The 14,829-nt window shown below is 47.8% G+C and overlaps 1 protein-coding gene across 5 annotated transcripts in view; it reads right to left on the bottom strand.

The window, feature by feature from the left end:
- The window catches only part of TPCN1 (two pore segment channel 1), a 77,318-nt gene that overhangs the window by 39,056 nt on the left and 23,433 nt on the right, over window positions 1-14,829 (bottom strand). The window lies entirely within an intron of this gene.

The following is a 14,829-nucleotide window of genomic DNA, read 5'->3' as shown; positions in this document are numbered from 1 at the left end:
TTGACTTTTGGAAGCATATTAATATTCTACTTAGTTAAAAATTAAAAACAACTGGATTTGTCCCCTGGTGCAGGGCCATCTGTTGCTCTTCCCTGCTGACAGCCACGCCCTCCTCTCCCAGCAACACTGGGCCATCTGTCTCTGTAGAACATCCCCTCCTTGCTCTCTGTCCACATTGTTTGGCTCTGGCCAACTCCACCCCTGGCTCCCAGGCAGGTGACCTGGGCCTGGCAATAAGCCCCTCGTCTCCCTTGGGCCCAGGGATTGGTTCAGGCATAGCTGCTGACCCAAGTCCGGCCAGTGACAGCTGAACTTGAAACTGTTCCCGGGCCAATTAGGAAGGAGGGGCTCTTTCCCTGTTGTTGCTGGCGGCTGCCTCTGCCACCACATGGGGAAAACTTGCCTGAGAAGGAAGTCAGCAGACAACAAAACAATAACCAAGAGATAACACTAACACCAGCTGCACCTCTGGAATCCAGCTATGCCTGAAATCTACCCCTAAATTTCCAAAATCCAAGCTGATAAAGAGATCCCATTTGAGTCTGCATTGGGTTTGTCACAATCCTGAGACTCAGTAGTTTACACACAGTAAACAATGGCACCAAGAAATCACGCATTCATTGGGAAGAAGTGAATCTGAGAGAAATCTGTAAATCTGCATTGTAAATTATCCACCTGAAGGAAGATAAAGAATCTAATGTTTTGGGCTGAGCATGGTGGCTCATGCCTATAATCCCAGCACTTTGGGAGGCCAAGGTGGACGGATCACCTGAGATCAGGAGTTCAAGACCAGCATGGCCAACATGACGAAACCTCAACTCTACTAAAAATACAAAAAGTAGCCAGGTGTGGTGGAAGGTGCCTGTAATCCCAGCTACTCAGGAGGCTGAGGCATGAGAATCACTTGAACCTGGGAGGCAGAGGTTGCAGTGAGCCAAAATCGCATCACTACTCTAGCCTAGGGGACAGAGCAAGACTCCATCTTTAAAAAAAAAAAAAAAAAAAAAAAAAAATCTAATGTTTTGATACTGGGATTTGCACAGTTGGCAGAAAGCAAATGTGTAAGGCTTACAACCATGCAAGTGACAGGAAACTGACAGGGCTCAAAGGCCTGCTGGGTTGCAAAATGTCCTTCTGATCTTGAATTGCCAGTCATGAACAATGAGGTCCAGCCACATGCAACTTAATTCCCCAGCTCCCTGCTTTTTTTAAGACACAAGATCTCACTCTGTCACCCAGAATGGAGTACAGTGGCACAAGCACGGCTCACTGCAGTCTTAAACTCTTGAGTTCAAGAGATCCTCCTGCTTCAGCCTCCTGAGCAGCTGGGACTACAGGCATGCACCATCATGCCTGGCTAATTTTTGTATCTTTATAGAGATGGAGTCTCCTTTTGTTGCCCAGGCTGGTCTCGAACTCCTGGAATCAAGCAATTCTTCTGCCTTGGCCTCCCGAAGTGTTGAGATTACAGGTGTGGGCCACTGTACCCAGCTGCTCCACCCTTGTTTTTTCTTTCTTCCTTTTTTTGAGATGGAGTCTCACTCTGTCACCTGGTTGGAATGCAATGGCGTGATCTTGGCTCACTGTAATCTCTGCTTCCCAGGTTCAAGTGATTCTCCTGCCTCAGCCTCCCGAGCAGCTGGGATTACAGGTACCTATCACCATGCCCAGCTAATTTTTGTATTTTTAGTAGAGACAGGGTTTCAGCATGTTGGCCAGGTTGGTCTTGAACTCCTGACCTCAAGTGATCCACCTGCCTGGGCCTCCCAAAGATCTGGGATTATAGATGTGAGCCATCGTGCCTGGCCAACCCTACCCATTTTTAAAAACAGTTTCGCTAAGTTGTGCCACAATAAACAGTATATATTTTAAGAATACAGTTTGATACATTCTGGTCTACATGCATATCTGTAAAATCATCACAACAATCAAGATAACATATCCACCACCCTCCCATGCCTCCTTGCCCATCCATGCCCAGGCAACCACTGAGCTGCATTCTGTTACTATTAGATGAATCTGCATCTATTATTACATATAATATATACATTTACATGATGTATTATATAAATGGAATAATACAGTATATATTCTTTTTTTTTTTTTTGCTTGGATTCTTTCACACAGAATAATTATTTAAAAACTCATCCACATTGCACTGTATACCAACAGTTCATTCTGTTTCTTTGCTGAGTAATAAATATACAACAGTTTATCCATTCACCTGTTGATGAACAGTTAAGATTGTTTCTAGTTTTGGGTTATTTCAAAGTTGCTATGAACATTCATTCAGGGCTTTGTGTGGACGTACACTTTTTGTTTCTTTTGGTAAAGCTAGAGGTGAAATAGCTAGATCACATGTTTAACTTTTTACAAAACTGCCAAACTGTTTTCCAAAATGATTGTACCATTTTACATTCTCACTAGCAGTATATGAGAGTTCCAGTTCCTCCACATCTCCACCAACTGTTGACGTGCTCACTCTTTTTAAGCATTTTTTTTTTTTTTTTTTGAGACGGTCTCACTCTGTCACCCAGGCTGGAGTGCAGTGGTACCATCTCAGCTCACTGAAACCTCCACTTCCTGGGTTCAAGTGATCCTCCTGCCTCAGCCTCCCGAGTAGCTGGGATTACAGGCACGCACCACCATGCCTGGCTAATTTTTAAATATTTTTAGTAGAGATGAGGTTTCACCATGTTGGTCAGGCTGGCCTTGAACTCCGAACCTCAGGTGATCTGCCCGCCTCAGCCTCCCAAAGTGTTGGGATTACAGGCATGGGCTGCTACGCCTGGCCAACTTTAAGCATTTCAAAAGATGGGTAGTGGTATACCATTGTTTTTCATGTTCATGCTTGAAATTTGCATTTTCCTAACAATAATGTAGCATATCTTTCCATATGTTTATTTACCATTTGTCTATCTTCTTTGAAGTGTCCAGATCTTTCACCTTTTTGTTGTTTTTTTTAATTATTAAATTGAGAACTCTTTTATACACTCTGGATACGAGTCTATCAGATACATGATGATTTGCAAGTATTTTCCCATTTGTAGTTTGTCTTCTCATTCTTTTCTAACAGTGCCTTTCAAAGGTCACTAAAACAGAAGTTTTACAAATTTTGATGAAGGCCAACTTATCCATTTGTTCTTTTTATGGATTAATACTTTTGATATCATATCTAAGAAATCTTTGCCTAACCCCTGGTCATAAAGATTTCACGTCAGGCTAAGGTGGGGAGGATCACTTGAGCCCAAGAGTTCAAGACTAGCCTGGGCAACACAGTGAGATCCTGTCTCTACAAAAAAATTAAAATAAAAAAGATTCTACATCAAGGCACAGTGGTGTAAGCCTGTAGTCCCAGTTGCCCAGGAGGCTGAGGCGAGAGGATCACCTTAGCTCAGTAGTTAAAGCCAGCCTGGACAACATAGAAAGACACTGCCTTTAAAAAAGAAAAATAAAAACAAAGATTTCACATCAATACCATGATGTCTTGATTACTGAGGCTTTATAAGTCTTAAAATCAGGTAGTGTTAATCCTCCAACTTTGTTCATCTTTTTTTCAAAGTTGTTTTGGCTAGCCCAGTTCTTTTGAACTTCCATATAAACTTTAGAATTAGTCAATTTCTTTGTCCCTAATCCAGGAGTCCAAATAAATAAATACATACATACATACATACCCAGCCTGGGGAATATAGTGAGACCCTATCTCTACCAAAAAAAAAAAAAAAAAGTTAAAAAGTAAAAAAATTTGAACTTCCGAATAAACTTTAGAATTAGTCAATTTTTTGTCCCTAATCCAAGAGTCCAATCAATCAACCAATCAATCAATAGAAACCCAGCCTGAGGAATATAGTGAGAACCTATCTCTACAAAAAAAAAAATTTTTTAAGTAAAAAAATTAGGCAGGCATGGTGGCATGTGCCTATAATCCCAGCACTTTGGGAGGCTGAGGTGGATGGATCGCTTGAGGTCAGGAGTTGAAGACCAGTCTGGGTAACATACTATGACCTCCTAACAAAAAGTATAAAAATTAGCTGGGCATGGTGGCTTGCACCTGTAGTCCCAGCTCCTCAGGAGGCTGAGATGGGAGGATGGCTTGAGCTTGAGAGGTCAAGGCTAGAGTGAGCTATGATCATAGCGACTGCACTCCAGCCTGGGTGACAGAGCAAGATCCTGTCTCAATAATAACAACAGGCCAGGCGCAGTGGCTCATGCCTGTAATCCTAGCACTTGGGGAGGCCAAGGCAGGTGGATCACCTGAGCTTAGGAGTTCGAGACCACCCTGGGCAACACAGTGAAACCCCGCCCGTCTCTACTAAAATACAAAAAATTAGCTGGGCATGGTGGCATGTGCCTATAGTCCCAGCTACTCAGGAGGCTGAGGCATGAGACTCACTTGACCCCAGGAGGTGGAGGTTGCAGTGAGCTGAGATTGTGCCACTGCACTCCAGCTTGGGTTACAGACTGAGACTCTGTCTCAAAAAAAAAAAATTAATTAATTAATAACAATAATTAGTCAATTTCTACTTTAAAAAAAGGCTGCTGGGATTTGATTGAAATTATGTCAGATCTATTGGGGAGACATCTTAAAAACCCATGAATATGGTATATCTCTCAGTTTATTTTGATCTTTTTAAATTTCTCTTAGTAATATTTTATAGCTTTCAGTATACAGACCTGACACATCTTTTGTTAGATTTATCACTAAGTCTTTTATATTTCCGATGCTGTTGCAAATGAAGTTGCCTTTTAATCTCAATTTCCAATTGTTTGTTGTTAGGATACAGAAATATAACTGATTTTTATATATTGGCCTTCTATCCTGCAACCTTGATAAACTTACTTAAAAGGTCTAGTGGCCTCTTTTGTAAATGTCATGGGCGTTTCTATACAGAAGATCATGTTGTCTGAGAATAAGGACAGTTTTACTTCTTCCTTTCTAATCCAGATGCCTTTCGTTTTTCTTGCCTTATGGCACTGTTTAGAACCTCCCTGACAATATTGAATAAAAGTGATGAGAAGGGATATCTTTGTCTCATTCCTGATCTTAGGGGAAAAGCATTCAGTTTTTCACCACTCAGTATGATGTAAGCTAGAAGTTTCTCATAGATATCCTTTATCAGGCTGAGGAAATTCCTTTCTATGCCTAGTTTGTTGTGAGATCTTACCATGAATGGGTGTTGGATTTTGTCAAACACTTTCTGTGTCTACTTCGAGATGATTTCAGCTTGAGTATCCCTAATCTGAAAATCTGAAATCCAAATGCTCCAAAATTCCAAACTTTTTAAGCACCAACATGACACTCAAAGAAAATGTTCACTGGAGCATTCTGGATTTTCAGGTTAGAAATACTCAACCAGTAAGTGTAACGCAAATATTCCAAAATCTGAAAAAAATTAAAAATCGGAAATACTTCTGGCCCCAAGCATTTTGGATAAGGGATATTCAACCTGTACATGGTTTTTCTTTTTCCTTTGGTTAATATAGTGAATTACAATGATTGATTTTTGAACATTAAACCAACCCTGCATTCCTGAGCTAAGTCCCCCTAGTCATGATGTATTATCCTTTTTATATATTATTGCATTTGCAAAATTGTTTAAATTTTTTGCATCTACGTCCATGTAGAATGTTGATCCAAGGTTTCTTTCCTTGTGAGGTCTTTGCAGGTTTGGGTATCAAGGTAATGCTGGCCTCATAAAATGGGCTAGAAAATATTTCCTCCTTTTCAATTTTCTGGAAGGTGTCAAATTGGTATTATTTCTTCCCTAATGTATAGCGTTCACCAGGAAAGCTATCTGAGCCTGAAGTTTTCTTTCTGGAAAAGGTTTTATTACATATTAACCTTCTTCAGTACATATAGGGCCACTCAGGTTTTCTATTCTTATTGAGAAAGCTTTGGTGGTTTGTATCTTTAAAGAAATTTGTCAAGAGGTTAAACAATCTGTCCAAGATCACACAGCTGTAAGGGCTGAGCCAGACTTTGGCCCCTAGCAGCTTGCCTACAGAGCAGATGCACTTAACCACTGTGCTGTACTACCCCCTCTAAGGAAGAGGAGTCGGGGATGAGGAATGCAGATGATGATTTTAAACTACTGGTAGCAAACATTTAGTGAGGTTTACTGTATGCCAAAACCTATCCTGTGGCAGAATTTATCTTCCATAAGTGGCCACTGCATTATCTTTCACCTTCTATGCTCTTCTGGAACCTTGCCACTTCTCCACACACAGGTAGAAGCTGTGTCTCTTCCTCTTGAAATCAGGTAAGCCTTTATGACTGCTGTGACTAACAGAGAACAGGGAACCTCATGACTTCTGAGGTTATAAAAATACTTTCACCTTATTCTCTTGGGGCACTTACTTATGGAACCGAGTGACCATTTTGTAAGGAAGCCCAAGCAGCTGGTGGAGAGAAAAGACTCAAGGCCCCAGTTCACAGCCCAGCTGGGCACTTAGCCAAGGGGTAGCACCAACTTCTCTGCCACATCAAAGAGCCATCTCAAAAATAGATCCTCCAGCCCCAGTTAAGCTGTCCAAACAGATGTTACATACAACAGCAAAAAGGCAACTCCACCAAGCCCTGCTCAAACTGCAAACTCAAGCAAAATAAATGCTGCTATCTTAAGGCACTATGTTGGGGCAGTGATTTGTTACAAGGGCAATAGATAACTGACACCTATCTAAACACACTGTATCTATTAACCTACTTAGTTCTTACAACAATCCTGCCAAGTAGGTAATATTATTATCAACAGATAACTGATACCTATCTAAATACATTGTATCTATCTATTAACCCACTTAGTTCTTACAACAACCCTCCGAAGTAGGTAATATTACTATTCCCACCTCAGACTTGAGGAAGCTAAGGTGCACAGAGGCTAAGTAGCCTCCCCGGGTCATGCTGCTAGTGAGAAGCAGGGCTGGGATCCCAAACTAGGCTGCCCAGCTCCCAATCGGTAGACTACTTGCCTCTCAAGAATCAGAAACTCCAAAAGGGTGACAGGGTAGTTAGTGCCAAAAGGACCAAAAATACACTAGCATTTCCATCACTACAGTGGAGTTGCAAGTAGGAAGTGGGACATCTGGGTGCGGTTTGAACTTGGTAATTCTGACCCTTCTCTTCCCAGTAGCAACAGAGCAGCATTCCCTACCCTGATCCCAGTGCTCATTTCTGAAAGAACTAAGCCCTAGGCAGAGACAGGAGAAGGTCAAACCACCTTCCTCAATCTGCTCACGTGGATCAGGGAAGCCCGAGCCAAAACGTGACTCCTGAGCAGAAAAAGCCACAGGCGAGCAGCTGGATGGAGCTGCGTCCTCGTGAGCCCATGCCCTGTCCTCCACGACCTCCATACGCCCTGGCAGGGGCTGGCACCGGCAACACAGAAGAGTCCTAGGTAACATAAATAACAATGATGGAGCGGTGCAGGCAGCTGCTAGCTGGCACAGATGGCAGCAGCCATTAGTGCCACCCTCCCACCTGACACTAGACGCGAGTGTCTATGTGAGCAGCTGCCATGAAGACCCCCTTTGGAGCCTTCCCACCCTTCTTCTCACACAGGAATCTCCTTGAATTGACAGGAGCTTCCTCCTTGTGCTCAGGAGCTCTCTCAGTCCGTTTCTGGTGGGGAGAGGACGTCTGGTCCTCCTCAACAGCTCCCGTATCCCTTACCACTTATACCGCAGCATCCCTGGGACCAGGTGGCCCGACGCATCCCACGGTGCAGGCCATTCCTTGCTAACAAGCCTCACTGACACTCCCAGCAACAGGTTTTTCCTGGGAGCAGGTAACCTTTGCTATCTTTAGGTGTCCTGGTTTGGGTGAGAGATAGTCTCTCTTCCCCGATATATAACCCTTCAAAGCCACAAACGACAGTTCCATTCAGCTGAAATCCACAAGGACCACTGAGACAGGAAGGACCAAGCTTCTGGCTGCCCTGGGAGTACAGTCCTCAGAGCCAGAAATCTTAATCCCATCTTCTTTTTCACTCCTCATGGCCTGTAACTCACCAGGTCTGGAAAGGTCTCCTCCCTCTCATCTCTACTCAATAGGTCTTTGCGGCCTCTTGTCTTTCACCTAAAAGCCTGCAGCAACCTGGACTCGCTCTCACTATCCAGGCCTTTCCTGACCACCTGACCCGGACCCCTTGAGGCAGGATGAATCAATTGGGTAAGGCTGAAGTCTGATGGTGTCACTCCGCTACTTAAAATCCTTCCATGGCTTGCCTGCAGAAAAAGACTGACTCCTTGGAACAACGGGAGAGGATCTTTAGAGCTGGCTCCTGCTACATCCCTCTCCCTTTTCCCTATGCCTGTACCAAACTCCTAACAGGCAGGGGGACTGTGGCCTGGGCCTCACGGGCTGGCTGCCGAAGGCAACAGGTGACTATGGAGCATCAAGGATGCAGGGAGCTGGCTGGAGCCCCCCCCTCAAGGGACAGCCAGCACCACAGAGACAAAATGTGTGCCCTGTGGCCACAGACTACACGTGGCTGGTGGGTGAGGGCAGATACGTGGCAGTGCTGCCAATGGTGGAACGAGGACTCGGGAATGGACTTCACAGGGTGTTTCTGCTAGATCTGAAAGGGCTTTCTAATAACTAGAAATGATGGACCGGCAGAGAGGGCTTTAGTTTTAGAGACAGGGTCTCACTACGTTGCCCAAGCTAGACTCAAATTCCTGGACTCAGGCGATCCTCTCACCTTGGCCTCCATTTGGAAATAATTCTTTTTATTGAGCCCAGGCTGTAGTGCAGTGGCACTATCATGGCTCACTGCAGCCTCAACCTCTTAGGCTCAAGCCATCCTCCCACCTAAGCCTCCAGAGTAGCTGGGACTATAGTCATGTGCCACCACACCCAGCTAATTTTTTTTTTTTTTGTAGAGATGGTGCCTCGCCATGTTCATCAGGGTGGTCTCAAACTTCTGGGCTCAAGCAATCCACCTGCCTCGCCCTCCCAGAGTTCTAGGATTACAGGTGTGAGCCACTGCACCTGGCCGGAAAGAATTCTTTTATTTTTATTTTTTAATTTTTATGTATTTTTTTCTTTTTTTTGAGACAGAGTTGCTCTGTCACCCAGGCTGGAGTACAGCAGTGCAATCTCATCTCACTACAATCTCTACTTCTCAGGTTCAAGCAATTCTTGTGCTTCAGCCTCCCGAGTAGCTGGGACTACAGGCGTGCACCACCACACCTGGCTAATTTTTGTATTTTTTGGAAGAGATGGGGTTTCACCATGTTGGTTAGGCTGGTCTCAAACTCCTGACCTCAAGTGATCCAACTGCCTTGGCCTCCCAAAGTGCTGGGATTGCAGGCATGAGCCACTGCGCCTGGCCGGGAAATTCTTAATGAAAATATTCTAAGACCAACAACTGGCCTGTTCATCTACTCCTTTGTTTAGCAGACATTCCCAGGGTTGTCCCTGCCCAAGGTCAGCTCCTAGGTGCTGGGCCCTTAATGGGGACTGTAGGAACTAGGCAGCCCTTGCCCTCCAGGGGCACCTGTCTACAGAGGCAGTGAGTACCCCATCACCACGTGGCCTCAAAAAGAGGCTCCATAGCTATTGGTCATGGACATTTCAATAGAGAAGAGGTTCACCAGCCAGTGAACAGCTGAACTAGCTGCCCCTGCAGCTTGTGGCATCTACATGTTTACAGGTATGTGGTGACTTCAAGGGGAGCAGGCAGGTGGGTGCAGATGGCTTCAGAAGCAGCTCCAAACTGCGGAGCTGCCCCAGAGGGCTGGCAGTGCCACAACCTGAGCAGGGCCCAGCTGCCTAGATCTTGCTGGCACCAAAAGCCTTCCACAAACACTTCCTTGCTGCTTAGGGAGGGCAACGGCATCTTTTTTTTTTTTTAGCACATGCGTCCCTCTCCCACCTCCCAATAAACTGCAGCCCCCAAATCTAGCCCCAATCTCAGCAGCTCAGCTTTAGCTAAAATAACACACACAAACACTTGGGGAGCAAATTCTGTGAGGCGCACTACTCTCAGCACTTTATATGTGAAATAACTTCATCCTCGCAACAACCCTAGGAGGTGGATACCATCAGTATCCCCATTTCAGAAGAGGGGTGATGGGACGGAAGCACAGAGATTGGTCTGCTTGCCCGGGGGCTCCCACATTTAGAAAGTGTCGGAGCTGAAGAATAAATGAGGTCTGTGTTTGGAACCACTCTAACTGTGGTCGGTGTTATTCCACATGATCTGCACAGTCCATGAATGGTGTGCCATGGTCGGGGATGAGAACCATCCAGGAACCAGAGCCAGGGTGTAGAGGCCATCACTGCAGGTGGCACTGTGCGGCACTTCCTTTTCCTAGTACTTCGTTTTTGTTGTGTTTTATGGAAGCAGAGGTCCTCTGCTGCAGAGTATGGGAAGCGCTGCTGCGTAGCTCTCCTGCGTGAATTGTAGGCACTCTGCTGCTGTCTTAGAAGCAACGACTGTCAGGTCAGGAGCAGATCCTAGAGACCACCTAATTCATTGCCCAGCTTTTAGAGATGGGGAAAGTGAGGGCAGGGAACGTGATGTCCCCATGGTATAGGGCCAATTGGTTACAGCCCCAGGTCTAGCACCCAGGCCTCCTGGCTCCCCATCCAGAGCTCTCCTTCACACAATCATCTGCCACTCGTCTCTCACTAGAGAAATGTAGGGGGTGGCTCTGCTGACCCACTGTCTGCCGTGGGGTACGCTGGCCACTGTCTCTTCTGATGGACAGCATACAGCTGTGTAACAGGCTTAGCATCTGTGACCCAAATCAAAGAGAACACATGGCCGGTTCTCGCACAGACGGTCCCTCCATTGGCCAGGGCTCTTGGGATGCACTCTTACGGGCCACAAGTGACTGGGGACAGAAGGCCCTGGGGTGACTGAGACCACATTCTCCCGGCCATACCAGTGCTGAATGGAACAGCTGCACCAACAGAGAATCTTGGGGCAGGAGGGGCTTCAGGAATCAGGAGGCTCCTCCCCTCCCACAATCAGCTGAAAGGCCCACAAATAGGTGCTACACCTGGCCCACAAGACCTCACTCTCACCAGCTCCCCTGCCACACTGTGGCCCAAACCAGCTCTCCCCAGACCAGCACAATCCCTTCTCTGTCTCCCTACTCTCTGTTCTACCCTCTGTGGCCTATTCTTGACACCAGTCAGAGAAATCCTCTATCGTGTGTGTGCGTGTGTGTGTTTTTAGGTAAACTTTTTTGTTTAATATAATAATAATCCTCAGGAACACTAAGCCAAATGGTATCACTCCTCTGCCCCAAATGTGCCCCAGCCTCCCTTGATCAGAGGGTCTCGTGGAACCTGACCCACAACCTCTCCAACTCACCTCGTCCCACCTGCCCCTTGCTGCCGCCATGCTAACCTCCTTGTTGTTCTGAAACATGCCTGGAACACTCTGCCTTGGGGCCTCTGCCTCCCCGATCTTTGGCTGCTTCCTCACACCTTCCAATTTCCACAAACATTTTATCAGAGGCTACCCTTGGCCTCCCCTACAAGGTGAGACCACATCACTCTGTCCCCTCAAAGTGCTGAGGCTTCCCCCTGGGGCTGTCACCACCTGACAGGGTATCTACTCGTGGGCCTGCTTCCCCGCCTGGAATGTCAGCTCCAAGAGGGCAGGGACTTTTGTTTTGGTCACTGTGGTGTTCCCAGGCCCCAGAACAGCACTGGATACAATGTGTAAGTGGTCAGCAAACATGTCTGAACTGAAGTGAAATAGGTCTTGCTAGCCCTGAAGATTCCACACACCCCTGTGGGGCACTTAAGGACAGCCAAGGCCTGGAGGGCGGAGAGCAAGGAGCCATCCGTGGGGCCTGGCAGGCCTCAGGCAAGAGGGCAGGCTCCACCCGGGGTGCAGTGGGCAGCGCTGCACTCTACAAAAGGGTGTTAGGAAGGGGTGTGATGTGGTAAGTTTGTATTTGTAAAAACCTTTCTTTTAAGGATCTGCGGAAGAGGGTCTATTTTGCGTAAGAGTAATTCAGAGTAGAACCTTGAAAGCGAAAGGGGAGAATAAGACTCAAGAGCTAAGGTGAAAGAACAGCGAATTCTCCCCCTCCCAGGGCAGACTTTGTTCTGTGCTTCTAACCACTCAACCTCAGAAAACAGGACTTGGCGTGCTCATGCGGTCCCAAAAGGCAAAGCACGATCGCTCATTTCTCCACACGGAGAGAGGGATGGAAGGCCTGGGGTGACACTGGCCACTCAGGGACTTTTCAAGAAAGCCACAGGTGATCGCAAAGGGCCTCCTTCACACCAAGGCACGAGTGACGGGGGTACATATTTAGGGATTATAGAAAGGGTGCAAATGGAAGGCAAGGAGCCACAGTTCCATTCTGTTCCTTTTGTACATGGCCTTCACGCAGCAGTGCAGCTGTGCCAGCCAAGACCAGGGCACAGCAGGGGCCGGGTAGGGCTGGGCCACCTTGTGGAGTACTAATCCCCTGCCCTGTCTGCTGTCTAAACCTCTTCCCCACTTAAGAGGTTACAGAAGTGGCAGGAGAGGCAAGGAAATGCTCCCACCCTGAGTGCTGCATTGTTCCCGCAGAAGGTATGCTCGAAGGCTCGGCAGCTTTCTGAGGACATTTCAGGCCCAGAAAGCGGGAAGGCAGGGGGCAGAAGGGGCAGATCAAAGGGGACAGGGCTGATAGCCAAGTCCTGGTGAGTCAGGGTGTGAGCCTGTGAGTGCAGATGGAGTGGTGTCTGGGAGAATGAGCCCCTGCCTGCTGGAGAACCAATCCCAGCAGGCCCAGCTTCCTCGAAATGAATACCCTCTGCGTGGGAAGTAAGAGGGTGTGCAGGGGCCCCCAGCTGCCCTGAGACATCAGCACTGTGTGTGAAGCTAGAGGACAGTCTGCCCCATTGAAGCCCATCATGCCCACTGGGTTTGCTCCAGGACCTCTACCTGGGCAGCCTCGAATGCCAACAGTTGTTTGCACCCACCTGCTCTAGTGGCCTGGTGCCTTGCTCTGACCTCCTACTGCCCACAGACCCTGGGCAGAACCTCCAGGTCAATGACTGGCACTCGCATCTTTGGAGTACCAGACACAGAAAGCACAGGAAGCATCCTAGCCAACAAAGCGACCGCATCACCCCGCATGACCCCAGTCACCTCAGTCCAGCCCCTTCCTCTGTGTGCCGGGGCCGGCCCTCTACAACTGGTGCTTATTACGGACCACGGAAGAAGCAACACCTTTGGCCTCTGACCTTGGCACTGTTCTTGCCCAGAGCAGAACGAGTTCTTCCAGGCCAGCCGGAAAGGCAGGGACTGGGGCACGCTGCAGGGGCCCAGCTTGAGAAGACAGGACGACCTCACCACCGGGCTGTCAGGGAGCTGGCCCTCCACTGCCTCCTCCAGAAGGCCGGCAGCTAGCCCTTGCCTCTGCATGTTTACCTTTCCTGGGAGGCAACCGGGCCGGACACGGGAGGGAGGGAGGGAGATGAGCAGCAGCGTGGGCAGGCGGGCAGGATTTGCAGTCTCCCTGGCTTCCGCAGCCAGCAAGCTCCACACGCAGGTTTCAGAAAGGACCAGAGGAGGCTGACCAGGAACACTCTTGGCAACCAGGAAGACTGTATTCTGCATCTCTGTTCTGGGCCTCTGGGGAAAGTTCCACGAAGGGAAACATTTTGTCCTGCCCTTCTGGTGCCCTGGGCAGACAGCTCTCTTGGGAAAACCAGACCAAGAGGACAGGCGCAGCCTTTCAGGCCCACAGACTTTGGCCACTAAAGATTTATGTGGCACCAGCCCCTTAACTTCCCTCCCTGAATCCTGGCAATCAGCCCGGAGGACAGAATGTAAAACCACTCAGAGGAGGGGAAGGAGTGGAAAGAAACAGCTGAACTGACAGGCATGAGAATACAAAACGACGCAAACTCTGACTCAAAGCAGGAGAGATATCCCGGTGCAGAGGACAGGCAGACAAACCAGAATGACCTGTTTGCACACATGGTTAACACTCCCCCATGCTGATGTCACAGGGCCCAGACGCTCCCCCGAAACAGCTGGCTGCTTTGCACGCCACATCGGAAATGACCCTGCGGGGAATCCAAGGTTTCTGTTTGCTGGAGCACAGTATGCAGCATCGTCCTGGTGGTGCCAAATAAATAGAAACAGTTTCCATATGCCAGCTATAAAGATGCACTGGGGAGGAGCAGGAAAGAGTAGGCAGGAGGGGAAGGCTTCCACGACCCACCCCCCACCCAGCAGGCGCAGGGGGCAGCCTGGGCTACGTAAACTACTGGGGCCTTTCTTTGGTGCCTGGGCCAGAGATTGCTTTGGATAAAAGGGCCCCTCCTGGCTCTGATCAGAAAAGGCAGAGAATGACTGTTCTCAGGAAGGGTGACACAGAGGGGCCTACTCCTTTTCTAAACTCTCTCCTTTTTATTTTCTTTCTTTCTTTTTTTGGAGACAGGGTCTCACTCTGTTGCCCAGGCTGGAGTGCAGTGGTGCGATCATGGCTCACTGCAGCCTTTATCTCCTGGGTTCAAGCAATCCTTCCACCTCAACCTCTACAGGCATGCATCGCCATGCCCTGCTAATTTTTTGTATTTTTTTGTAGATACAGGGTTTCATCACCACGTTCCCCAGTCTGGTCTTGAACTCCTGGGCTCAAGTCCATCCACCCAGCTCAGCCTCCCAAAGTGTTGAGATTACAGGCATGAGCCACTGTGCCCAGCCTCATTCTCATTTTCTTAAACACATACAACCTCACACATTCTCAAATGTACACATACACACACCCTCGCACATCCTCGGCGAGACGAAACGGAACCCTGGACACCCAAGTTCACTCCAGCTATGCCTCCTCCCCTCCCCGTAGTTCACGATCTTAATC

Source organism: Symphalangus syndactylus, chromosome 13, assembly GCF_028878055.3.
Source record: "Symphalangus syndactylus isolate Jambi chromosome 13, NHGRI_mSymSyn1-v2.1_pri, whole genome shotgun sequence".
Classification (NCBI taxonomy): Eukaryota; Metazoa; Chordata; class Mammalia; order Primates; family Hylobatidae; genus Symphalangus; species Symphalangus syndactylus.
Note: the sequence above shows the minus strand (reverse complement) of the source record. Positions and strands in the feature narration are given on the sequence as shown.